Below are 12007 nucleotides of genomic sequence, written 5' to 3'. Positions count from 1 at the left end.
TTGGACACATGTAAATGACACCATTGTGAATGTACAGAAACCCAGCAATAATATCATAACTATTATAAAGTACAGTAACACCCAGGAGCGCTTGCAGTGAGCAATTCTGTCACTGTTCCCACTACTAAGTTTTAAAAAGCTTCTTAAATCTGATGTAAAGGTATTATCCCACTGTGAGTCTCATGGCTCTGTTTTACATGAGACTGACTGGACTTGAAAATGGAGAAGGCAGGAACTGTCAGAATGCCTGAGCAGAAAGATTGTGTTGCAAACAAGTCTCTCTACAACAAGAATGGAAAACTCTTCCGTGTGCTGGATCAATTCGTATTCTTTGTACTTAGCAAATATTTACCTGAAGGCAAAGCTCTCCCCACTTTGTGAGATAGAAGAATTTAAGCCCAACTGTTCTATTTAGTTTCAGCATATTCCATATCTCTCACTTGTGTCCTCTTTGAGAGGACGGGATAACAACAGAGCAATGTACTTGAAGTGAGGAAGAATGGAAGACTGATACAACTGTGATATTTTTCTGCATATCAATATTAATTTCCTTTTTAATATATCCAGTATTCTATATTCATTTCTTGAGGGCTGCCACTGAAGAGGTGTCTTTATCAAGCTGTCCCTGTATTTCTTTTTCCTGCTAGGGCGGTAACTGAGAACCCAGCAGTGTAAGAGGCCTAAATTATTTCTTCCATAGGCTTTCTTTACTATTTATCTCCAGTACGCTGAATTTCACATGCTTTCATGCTATCCAGCCACCCTAACCTGGAGTATCTTGGAGACTTGGAAGCCAGCATGCCATGCTTTCTGGGGTCAGAATAGCCTACAGGGCTGTTTTAGGGGAAGGGGGGACCCTCCGTGCCCTTGCTGAACACCAGGAGATGCACATCAGGGCAGCGCATTCTCTCCTGAATGCTATGGACATCATGAGAAGCAGAAAGTGCCAACATTTCCAGCACAGAGAAGTGTGGAATGTGCCGTCCTGCTCCTTTCTGCTGCTCTGGGGGCAGGCGAGGGGGGCAAATGCTCCCTGTAATGAAGGGGCTGGATGTAATTCTGCATAAGTATCAGGAAGAAATGTATTTTGTTTCTGCAAGCATATTGATGCTCAGTGTCTATACTGACTTCATGGACAGTGACGATGTTCCACATTAAAAACAAAGATTATTTTTCATCATTTATTTCAGATACAAGCATGGGGGTTTGGCACCAGAAGTACAATCACAGACTTGCCTTTGAGTTCCACAGCTTTGTTAATACAAAACCCCCTCATGCTTTCACAATGCTTTGTAATTGATTATGATGTAGCGCTGAATTCACCAAGCATTAATCACTGTTCACAGTGTGCTGGGTTTTAAGCTTTTTGAGCAGAGTAATATGTTTTTCCAGCACCAAAATATTCTCTTTTTTTCCTTGCTTACATTTTTCCCTGGGTGTTGCTTTGCTGTTGGGTTTGCAGCATCAAAGACTGTTAAATAATTCAACTCCCAAGAAAGATTCCTTATGCTGGTGGCATACAGAAGCAGGCTTGAAATAAGGATTGGAAAGGGGGGGTTACCTCAATTTCAGTATCAATGGCATGTTTTACAGAAAATGCACCTTCCTCACAAAATAACCTACAAACCACCCATCTCTTCTGTAAACCTGTTCTTCTCTTTTATGCAGACCTCTTCAGTATTCCTTTTTGAAAACAGAAACCATGTTTATTTTAGAATATGCCTGAAACTACAGTGTAATAATGTAGGAAACTACACAAGTAAGAAAAAAAGCCCTAAAGAGTAGAATAGAGGAGACCATCTAGGTTTTCAGTATATAAACCTCATTATTATTTATAGGAGTAAATAATGACTATACATACGTTCCAGCAATACGGTCAATAGCAGTTCAAAATCACTTATGCCAGTTGTACAACAGAAAATAGAGCACTAGAGTTTCACTGAAACTGAATGGTCATGGCACTGTAAAGGTGAAATTCGTGCTATAGATATGGTTGAGCAGGAAATCTATGTCTTATTTAAATACACACCTACAGCTCTGTGGCTTGAAGAATGGCCAGGGCTTTATGCCAGTACTCTGCAAGGTGCTGAAAGCCATACATTAACCTGAAATGGCTTTTGCTAGGAGGAAAAACTCCAAATGGATACCATCATTTCACTGCAACTTCCTCCAACAGAAGAACAGCATGCTGATGTAGCAATAACAGTGCCTAAACATAACATGAATTTCCAAGGGGTGTGTGTGTATATATAGATATATATACATATATAAATACAATCAGCTTTATTAAGGACATCTAACATTCTGATTCAATAAAACACCTTCCTAACAGGCAAGTGCACAGAAATCTATATGCTACTGAGCTTTCTACCAGGACAGATACTAATGTGCTTAAAACACCTTATGCCTACAGTAGCATACAAAGCTATTACGTCACCTTAATATTAACATGTTAATAAATTGATATTAACACATTAATAATTAACATGTATCAATGCATTTCATTTATAACAATATTAACAGTTGCTCATAAGAGTTCAAAGTATAATATAAACTATTATATGTTGTAAATACTTTTATTTACTCTATGGATATTTACAAGTTAAAAGTGAAAAACCTACCTCAACTTCCTGAATACGCAAGCATTACAAATGAGAAAAGAAAAAAAGAATGAAATAAAACAATATCAAATTATGTTAACATTCATCAGTTTTCTCCTTGGCGGCCTTTTAAATGTGAAATCACTTATTTCAGACGATCTTCACCTCCACACGAAATAATCTCTCTTTTGTGACCTTTCCACCTTTGCTGTCACAGCCCAATGTTCATCTGCTGTGCTATTAGCGCGTTGCTCTTGTAAAGCACCAAGAAAAGGCATTTTCGATTCCTTTGGGCTGACAGACGAACCAGAAAGTGTTTCTCCACATATTTATGTGTTACATACCTGATATAGAAGAATTATTTCTTTTTCCCTAGCTGCCTTTAAAGACTTTGACAGACTTTGAAGGGAAGGCAAAGCCAGGCACAGATCCACTTCAATACAACAGGTGACAGCAACTGAGAAGGATTTTTGATGACCAAATATTTAAAAGTATCTTTCTCCTTGCACAGAATTCACACTTTGAAGGTTTTGCCTGTGGTTCAGCAAGTCAATCTTTTAATTAACTGAAGGCACTCTGCACACCTAAAAGCATGCACAAAAAGGAGAGAAGACTTGATACTGCAAACCACAGCTGGATCTCACCCCCTTAGCTTAACCCTGCATTAGATAAATGTGATGCACTGGCTTGGCCTCTGCACGCAGCCAGGAATGAACATGAACCCCACATTCCATGGGAATTCAATTGCAAGGCTTGGGACAGGAGCTGCTCTTCACTTCTGTGCCTGTTCATCATGGAGAATCATGGAATCCTCCTTAGAAATTTTAGCCTCAGGAAATTTAACTGAGAAATAATTCACAAGCACAGCAAATGGAAAGCAAACAGAAACTGCAGGACTTGGGCCTCGGTTCTGCATTTTTATGAATTTGGTTGAAGCAAGCAAGAGGTGAGGAGATGAAACACGTTCTGAAGCGATTTAAACCCTTTTTGCTATACCATGCACAATAAATTATTGCTTCTTAAGGAGAACAAAATATTCTTTTATCATTCAATGCACAGGTCTCAACTTAGATCGATATACCATCAACAAAGGCGACCAAGAACATAATCATATGTTACACTAAGTATGCAAAGGGCATATTAAAAAGTGCATGTTTAAAAGTTCACAAAAGCTTTCTTACAGGCAAAACTATTAAAAATGTCATTCATCAGACTCCATAGATGCATCAGAACTCACAGACTGGGTTCTGAATTGCAAAAATCAAACCTCAAAGTAGACCTGGGCACACCACAGTTTCCTGTTAGTCATATCAAAGATGGTAGTAAATACAAATTGACCCTAAGAGCAGGACATTAACGTGTGACTGCTCTTCTCTTAACCTCCTGTATCACTACAATACCAATACAGTTAAAAAGCTGAAAATTAACAATAAAACCAGACCTATCCTCTTTTCCCCCACCAACTAAGAAAGCAAACAACAGCTTCTTGTTCTCCTGAAGTTTGAGCGTTCAAGTTAATCCCATTAAACCTACTCCCTTGTCACTTATTGGTTTAGTTATTACCTAAGACTTGGTATTGTGCAAGAGTTAACGAAGCATGGTTAATTTAACACACAGGCACTCTCTATACTTATTTACTTGTCAAAGAAGCTCCTGCAAGATGCTCTTGTTTATAAATAGAGCCAAACATGAGCTAAATGGGTGCATAAATATTTATCTTTTGGTGCATTAATTAAGCTTCTAAGTTATTTGTATGAATCAAAGAGAAATGAGATGCTGACTGAAAAACCCTGCACAGAAAATCCCCCCCATCACAAATCCCTCATCCCAGGTCCTATCCTGAGGAAACTCAATACAGGGTGCAACCCCAAGGACTGTCAGATAACCTTTAGGAGGTAATCTTCATTCCCAGCCAACAAGAGCCTAAATTTCAAAGTATCTCCAGGAGGGATGTTTATCAACACTGGTTTGCAGCCTGCTCTATGGTTAAACCCTTGACTCTCACAGAGACCAGCTGGACACAGTGGTGATAACTAGCTCATTGCTTCATTTCAAATGAGGAAAGATGCAGCTGCATTTTCTGCCTCTCTACCTTGCAGTGCAGAAGAGCATTCCAACACCAAGCAGTGTTACAGCACCAGCTGCTACTTGCTAAAGTCAATCTAGCCTGGATCATAAATGTCTCCCCAAGGCCTATTGCCTCTTGTAAGCAAATAGGTTGTGTCAGCAAATCCGCAGTTATTTATTTATTTAGGGGAAGAGAAAATATTTTGCCCACCAAGTACTTTAGTGAATAAAGATTTCCCTATGGAAGCTAGGGCTCAGGGTCTGCAGTCAGGAGCTGACTCTAAACGCCTAAGCACATTAAGAGACCTCTAACTGCCTCTGAACTGGTGAGCTCTCTCTCTTCAGGGCATTCAAGGAACCAGGGAAACAAGATGGTTTTGGTCAGTGAATTAGTAGTGCTTGTGCTGGGAATGTTTCACTTTACATTTGGTAAGAGAACTCTTTGGAAAATCTAGTGCTATATTTCCCAGAAAGGCCAGGGATGCGGGGGTTGACTTAGAAAGCAACACTAACTGCTGGAATTAAACTACTCCAGACTGAAGCGGTAGCACATGTCATGAAAGGTCTGAGGATGTCAGGACCTGCCTAGAATACTGTAGCTATGTCATCAATAAAAACATAATTAAATGCTTTAGCCTAGAATGAAATGGTAGAAAGGAGTCACATTGGACTTGTATATAATGCTAAATCCATCAATACCTGTTCATTGATAACATTATAAAATACATAAATGCATATCCAAGTAAGTGCTTAGATATGCATGGCATAGAAAAGCTCCTTGACCATTACAATGTCAGGTGTCCTGTAGGACTCAGATTACCATCACATCACCTTTCTGTTCAGCTACCACTAACATGCAAAAAGGTATCTTCTGCTTAATATGGCCCAGAATGACACTTTTTTTCCCCTCATTTTCATAAATTAAAAGAGGGGTTTTTGACTGTTTGGGGTGGTTTTGTCCTATATCAAACAAAACTTGTTAATCCTGCTTTTTTGCAAGACTTCCAGAAGGTTCCACAGGCAGTACTAAGGAAGCGGTAGGCAGAGCTTTCAGTACAGCCTTTCTTTAACCCCAGCCACAGCGAGTCACTGGGGGAGCAAAAACTGCAAAAATTAGATTTAGAAATTTGGAAAAATATTCCACAAGAAATTCCCACTGAGCACAGGTCGGACAGAATCAGAATTGTCAGTGCTCAGAACGCAACCAAATGGGCCTCTCAGACAGAAATCTTCCAGCTGCTCTACTGGGGTTTTGTGGATTCTTTTTGCTTTCTGGGGGGAGATAGAGGGATAAAAAGACAAATACAGTAAGAATTCACAATATTTCATAAAAGCCCCAAATTGCCCTTTGGTTATCCGCAAGAGTGATGCCAAAGGGTATGCCTGCAACGTCAAGGGTAAACGGATGTGCGTTCACTCTGCTTGTGCTTCAAGAAGGATGAATGGGGGCCAGCTGGGAGCCAGAAGCTACAGAGTTGCTTTAGCACAGCACTGTGCCAGCATACACAGCTGATGTATCTGGGTGGCTGGAACAGCCACGTAACTGCCTACACTAGGTTGGGCTGAACCTAACACTGAAATAAACCCCTTGGTTTGATTATTCTTTGCTGGTGCTTTTAATAGACTAACTTTAGGAATACATCATCACTTCTGCCTGGACTATTCCTCTCATCAGCATGTGTTAAAAAGCCTCTTAGCCCTCCCTAGAAGTAACTAATTCTCTCTAATTTTAGTTTTTCACACTTTAGAATGTCCAAGCATCCACACCAGGTGATGCTGCAAGCTACAAGGCTCTTGCTAGCCCAGAAAGGTAAAACTCAAGAGCCTCCCAAGGTATGGGCTGCTCACTCACCCTTGTGTTGGATGTGCCATACTGACACAGATGCTGCAACGCCAAGGCCAGATTGAAACACAGAACATGACTTGGTTGCTTCTGCTCTAAATTAACACCAGGTTCTCACCAGCTACAGTGCCTCAGCCATGCAGAACTCTCTCAGAGACACTGCAGAGTTACACTCAATGAATTTTTTCCTCCAGCCATGAATTCTCCTGCCATGACCTCTTCAAAGGCCTCCACTGTGGCTATTAGAGAGGCAGCAAACAGAGGGAGGAATCGGGACTGAGAGAAGACAGGTGGTGCAGTGATGATTTACCATCTCAGCTGAAATGATTTCCTCAGGCAATCAGATCCTGGGGCAAGCTGTAGGAAAGCTCAATAGTTACTGACCCCTAAATCTTAGAGGTCCTACTCACTCCAGCATTTGGTCCCAGACACTTCTGATTTCTTTGGTTGCCTTCTGATAATACTCTGACGACTTCATCATGTTTATGCAGATATCTAATTAACCAGAACTCCCCACCTATCTCCCTCAACAAACACTCTTATCAGCTTCTGAATTTCAGTCCCACTGATAAGACAGGAGATAAATTTATAATTACTTATTCTGTTTGGGAGGGATGATGTAGGTGGTAAATGGGAGACAAGCAAAAGGAAGAAAGCACCAGAACTCTGGGACAAAAGAGGACTAAAGCTCCACAGGGTTCAAGAGGTCCAGGTTGCAGCAGCTCTTTGTGGGCTCATTACCAAGGAGTTCCCAACCAAGAAGCCTAGCCCAAGCAGGGTGGCACAGGGGAGCAAAGCCAAGTGCCCTCATGGGAGGCCAGAAAGCAAACATATTTCAGTAAGATAAGCTGATAAAACAGTACTTGGCATTTGTACTATCTGCCATGCAATGTATATCTAAGAAAGCAAAAGTCTGCCATGGAGCATACTCAAGTCAATGGAGTTACACTCTTTTCAGAGGAGTAGGAAAATACCCCAACAGGGTTTTTATTTCTTAGCTAGAAAGTACACATGACCTCCTCCCTATGAGCTCTGCACTGGTACTCAGTTTGACCTGTGAAGAAATGCTTATATTGTGCAGCAGCTGCAGCACAGGGAACAGACAGAAGCATCCATGGGAATCATTAACTCCCCTTCCACAAAATGAGTAGTGCCTAGTCTAACGGGAAGCAAGCAGCAGAGCCAATTACAGAAATATCTTTCCCCTCCTAGTGTTGTTTTCTGACACGATCTTTGCTCATTTTCCACTTAACACCACCACTGTGCCTTTTCTGAGGATTGCTATTGTGAAAATGGGTGAAGAATGGCCTCCTGTAGGTTCTCGCTCTGTAGAGATTTATTGTTAATAAATCATACTCTCAATCGGTGTAATATTTAAAACCTACCTTGAAAGGAGAGCTACTAAACTCTTTCCACATCTTAATTTTTATTCAAAGTCTCAAATTACGTACTTAGAAAGCAATTCTTTATAGGCAGCTTGAAAGCCAAACACATTAAGCTTGAAGGTTATAAAGCTACTGGCAATGCTGCTTTGCTTTCAGTATCCTTGTTGCTTTGAGAGTACATTTGCAGTAGCTGCTTGTGGCAGATTCACTGGCCCTTTTTAGCTGAATGTTTGGGGTTTGTATCTGGAGAACAACATCCACATAAAAGAATCCCGATCCTGCCAGTGCTTTCACATATGAGAACTGCTTTACAGCGAATAACAACTTACATAATGATTAAATACAGAGAGTTACTTATTGGTTTATCTTACAACAAGTTTTCAGAAACCTGTTTTGAGTCGTGTTGGTTTTAGAATCATTGAATTACAGAATGGTTAGGGTTGGAAAGGACCTTAAGATCATCCAGTTCCAACCCCCCTGCCATGGGCAGGGAAACCTCACACAAAACCATGGCACCCAAGGCTTCGTCCAACCTGGCCTTGAACACTGCCAGGGATGGAGCATTCACAACCTCCCTGGGCAACCCATTCCAGTGCCTCACCACCCTCACAGGAAAGAATTCCCTCCTTATATCCAATCTAAACTTCCCCTGTTTCAGTTTTAACCCATTACCCCTTGTCCTGTCACTACAGTCCCTAATGAAGAGTCCATCCCCAGCATCCCTATAGGCCCCCTTCAGATACTGGAAGCTGCTCTGAGGTCTGCATGCAGCCTTCTCTTCTCCAGGCTGAACAGCACCAACTTCCTTAGCCTGTGGGGTTTTTTTTTTAATTTACCATTGTGGGACTAATCTCATTACGAGATAAAGAGATAATTCCCCTAATGCCAAAGTTATAAAACAAAAGTTATGAATAATATCATACTGATATTCCACTTAGATATACAAATTCCAGTGGTTAAAAAGTACAAGGATACAAGCAGCAGCTGAATAAAATCAACTTATCTAACTTTGATATTTAGTGACATGATTTTCTGAGATCTATTGAGACTAGTTATTATGTCTTAATTTTTTTCAATTGCTTCTTTGAATGCATAACTAACAGACTAGAAAGAGCCTGCCTGAATTACACTGAGTTATGAGCAATGATCTGTCCCTGGGAGCACGCACGCATTTGTTTGTGTTTCATTTGTAGCTTCAAAGGATAATCAAGCTCTAAATACTGTTGAGAAAAACCTTTGCAAAAGGTGCAATCAAACGAGCCATGCTGCTGAAAATAACAACTCTGCAGCCTTAGCCAGGATTTGAAATGTCTTAGAACTGCAGAGGAAAACCACAGTCATGGTGAAGAAGCCTATGAAATAACCAGCTGCTGACTGAGACAGTTGTGCATTTTCAGATCAGAAACCCTGTGAGCCACGACAAATGTGTGGTCTCCATCCCAGATTATAATATTCTGTTAATTGTCTCTGGCATTTTATCCGTTCTAAAAGAAAGAAAAGAACACATTGAAAACTGTTCTGCAAAACTGACAGGAAGCTTAACAGAAACAAGAGTGAAATACCTGCGGCAATTGCTGCAACAAGAAATCCTGTCCTCCCTCAAGAAAGGGCTCCTCACTACATCAGTAGTAGGTTATTTTAAATACCATCATCAGCTTATAGATGATGGTATTTAAAACTTGTGATGAGATTATCCATCACAGTTGGGGCTGATTGATGCACGTGAAGCCCCTCCTGACCATGTTTTGCTACTGACAGGCTTGCATTATGTCTATACAGTTCCTGCAAAATCATAGGAGGTGCATGACCGTAACATTTTCCTGATGGTACCTCATTAATCTATTGAACTTTAATCTAGTAAAATAAAAGAGATTAGTCTTAATAATAACTAATTTCTTGTGTCGGCTGTAAAGTAACAATAACAAAAAGTTACCTCTTATAAACAATTGCTTTTTGCCTTCTGCTTGAAGCAATTGTATGTTGGAGAGAAACAGGTTTTGTCGGAATGGTATTTCAAAAGATTTATCTTAAATAATCAAATAATAATAATAACAAAAGAAAAAAAGATAGGACAAAGAAGCAAAATAGTCCAGTTCAGACAAAGGATCACTAACCTGCAGGAATGGCTCCAGTGGGATTTAAATGCCAAGGCTGTTAGTGTCCACAGCACAAAGGTCTCTGAATGCACTGATCCTATTTTATTTTAGCAGAAGACAGGACCTGACTGCCCAATTTGCACACAACTTGTTTTCAAGAAGTCCACAGAACACAGTCTAAAGGCAGCTTCAGATCTGTGCTGAGCATTTTAAGCCACATAAGTCACACTACAGTTCCAGTTGCATTTGCAATGAAGATGATCTAGCAGCTTAACTTGCACACCTCCATTTTCTTGCAAGAGGCCTCTCTAGCACATCAAAATCATTATTACTGGATAAAGATTTTACTCCATGTGGCCGCTGCAGCCATCTCAGTATCTTACCCTCAAGGAGGGAGACCCCTCACACCTTGAACAATGGGCCCAGGACTACTAATCCGAAAGTAATTGCAGATACTACATCATTATGTCAGTTACAAATTGATATACTAGCAAACAGCATGATGGCAGCTATACTCAGACTGTATTTCCATTTTGCTCCAGAATCGTGACAAATGAATGAGCAGAGATTAAAGCATGACACGCTGATGTTAGACTAGTTCAGAAACTTAGAACATCTCATGTATGCTTTCATTGGCTCTTGATTCATCATTTAAGTTCTTAATTGAGTAGACAGGGAATTTCACCCAGCACACACACCAAGACCAATATTCAGTGTGAACATTGACAATTACTGACACATGCTCAGAGCTCCTCAGACAGGGATAAATTAGAAGTATTACATGCATATATTATTAAGCTTCCATAGCTGTGGTTATGATGATAAAGCTACATTCTGGTTAAGTTCTTCTGAGCAAATTGGAAAAACTAAGTGACCTTTCATTTTTTTACAGTAGCACACTTCTTGGATGGAGGACAGACATGTGAAAGAGTCTCCTGTGGGGAGATATAATGCACTCTTGAACTTGCCAGAACATGTGCCTCAGTGAGCAGTGATAACAGGTCAGTATGTAGCATGGCATCACACGGAATGAGCAATGACTTGAGAAATTAAGATGCAGCAAAACCTTATTGTATAGTCTAGGGAATCTTCTAACCAAGTGGATATAGCTCAAGAGAATATATACCTTCCATAGCTAAAAAGGCATTTTTGAGCTGTTCTCTTGTAAATAGAAGTATGCTCCTGATTTCTACATATTACCATTGCCCACTTTTAAAGGGATTAAATCATGAAATGGGGCTAAGCAAATCAAAATGGCATTTAACAAAGAGTACAACCTGAAAAAAAGAGCACTGAGACACACTGTAGAGTACTGAAGGTCATAACGACTTCTTTAGGCACAAGAGAACACTGGAATTTTGATCAGCTGTAATTTTACACCTGAGGTCTAATACAACTAGCTATTTAATTCTAACAACTGAGAAAATAGTTCAAACATGCAGTGTAACTAATCTTTAAACCTTAGAGATGTAAAATCAGAGGGAACATATCTTAGAGAGCAGCTTTATCTAGAGAATATAAGAACATGAAGTAAATGTGCTGATGATCTCCAGAAACACGCTGCAATTGAAGCCACCCTAAAACACAGACACATACACACATTTACTATGAATTTCACACCTCTATAAAGATTATAATGAGTACACCTCAACACGAATCTCTCATTCTCCAAATATTCTTCTGTTTCCTGTTCAACACCATACACATTTTATACTCTTTCCTTGGTTCAGTGGTCTGTAGTACAAAAGGGTTTGAGGCAGACGCTTTACAACTAATCTACCCACTTGTGGGGACTTTGCTTCCTTCTGGTCCTTAGTGACCCAATTAATGAACGCATGCCTTAAGTGCTCTTCAAAACCATTTTTTCATGCTGCTAAGACAAAGCATTGACTTTATTCATGAGTGTCACAAGCGCTGGAAAGCTCTGAGGGTTCTCCAGCAAGATGGGATGTTTTACTTGCAAATTAATAATTAAGATTTTAATAAACACCAGTATTCACCCAAGCTAAGAGCTGA

At 40.1% G+C, this 12007-nt stretch overlaps 1 protein-coding gene across 1 annotated transcript in view; it reads right to left on the bottom strand.

Annotated features, from left to right (window-relative positions):
* Positions 1-12007, bottom strand: part of SPOCK1 (SPARC (osteonectin), cwcv and kazal like domains proteoglycan 1) — a 281728-nt gene that overhangs the window by 191107 nt on the left and 78614 nt on the right. The gene's annotated exons all lie outside the window — the stretch shown is intronic.

Source organism: Neopsephotus bourkii, unplaced genomic scaffold (assembly GCF_033783945.1).
Source record: "Neopsephotus bourkii isolate Nb327-2 ecotype Australia unplaced genomic scaffold, CSIRO-AGI_Nbou_v1 NB_620, whole genome shotgun sequence".
Lineage (NCBI taxonomy): Eukaryota > Metazoa > Chordata > Aves > Psittaciformes > Psittacidae > Neopsephotus > Neopsephotus bourkii.
This window is presented reverse-complemented; position numbering and strand designations above follow the sequence as displayed.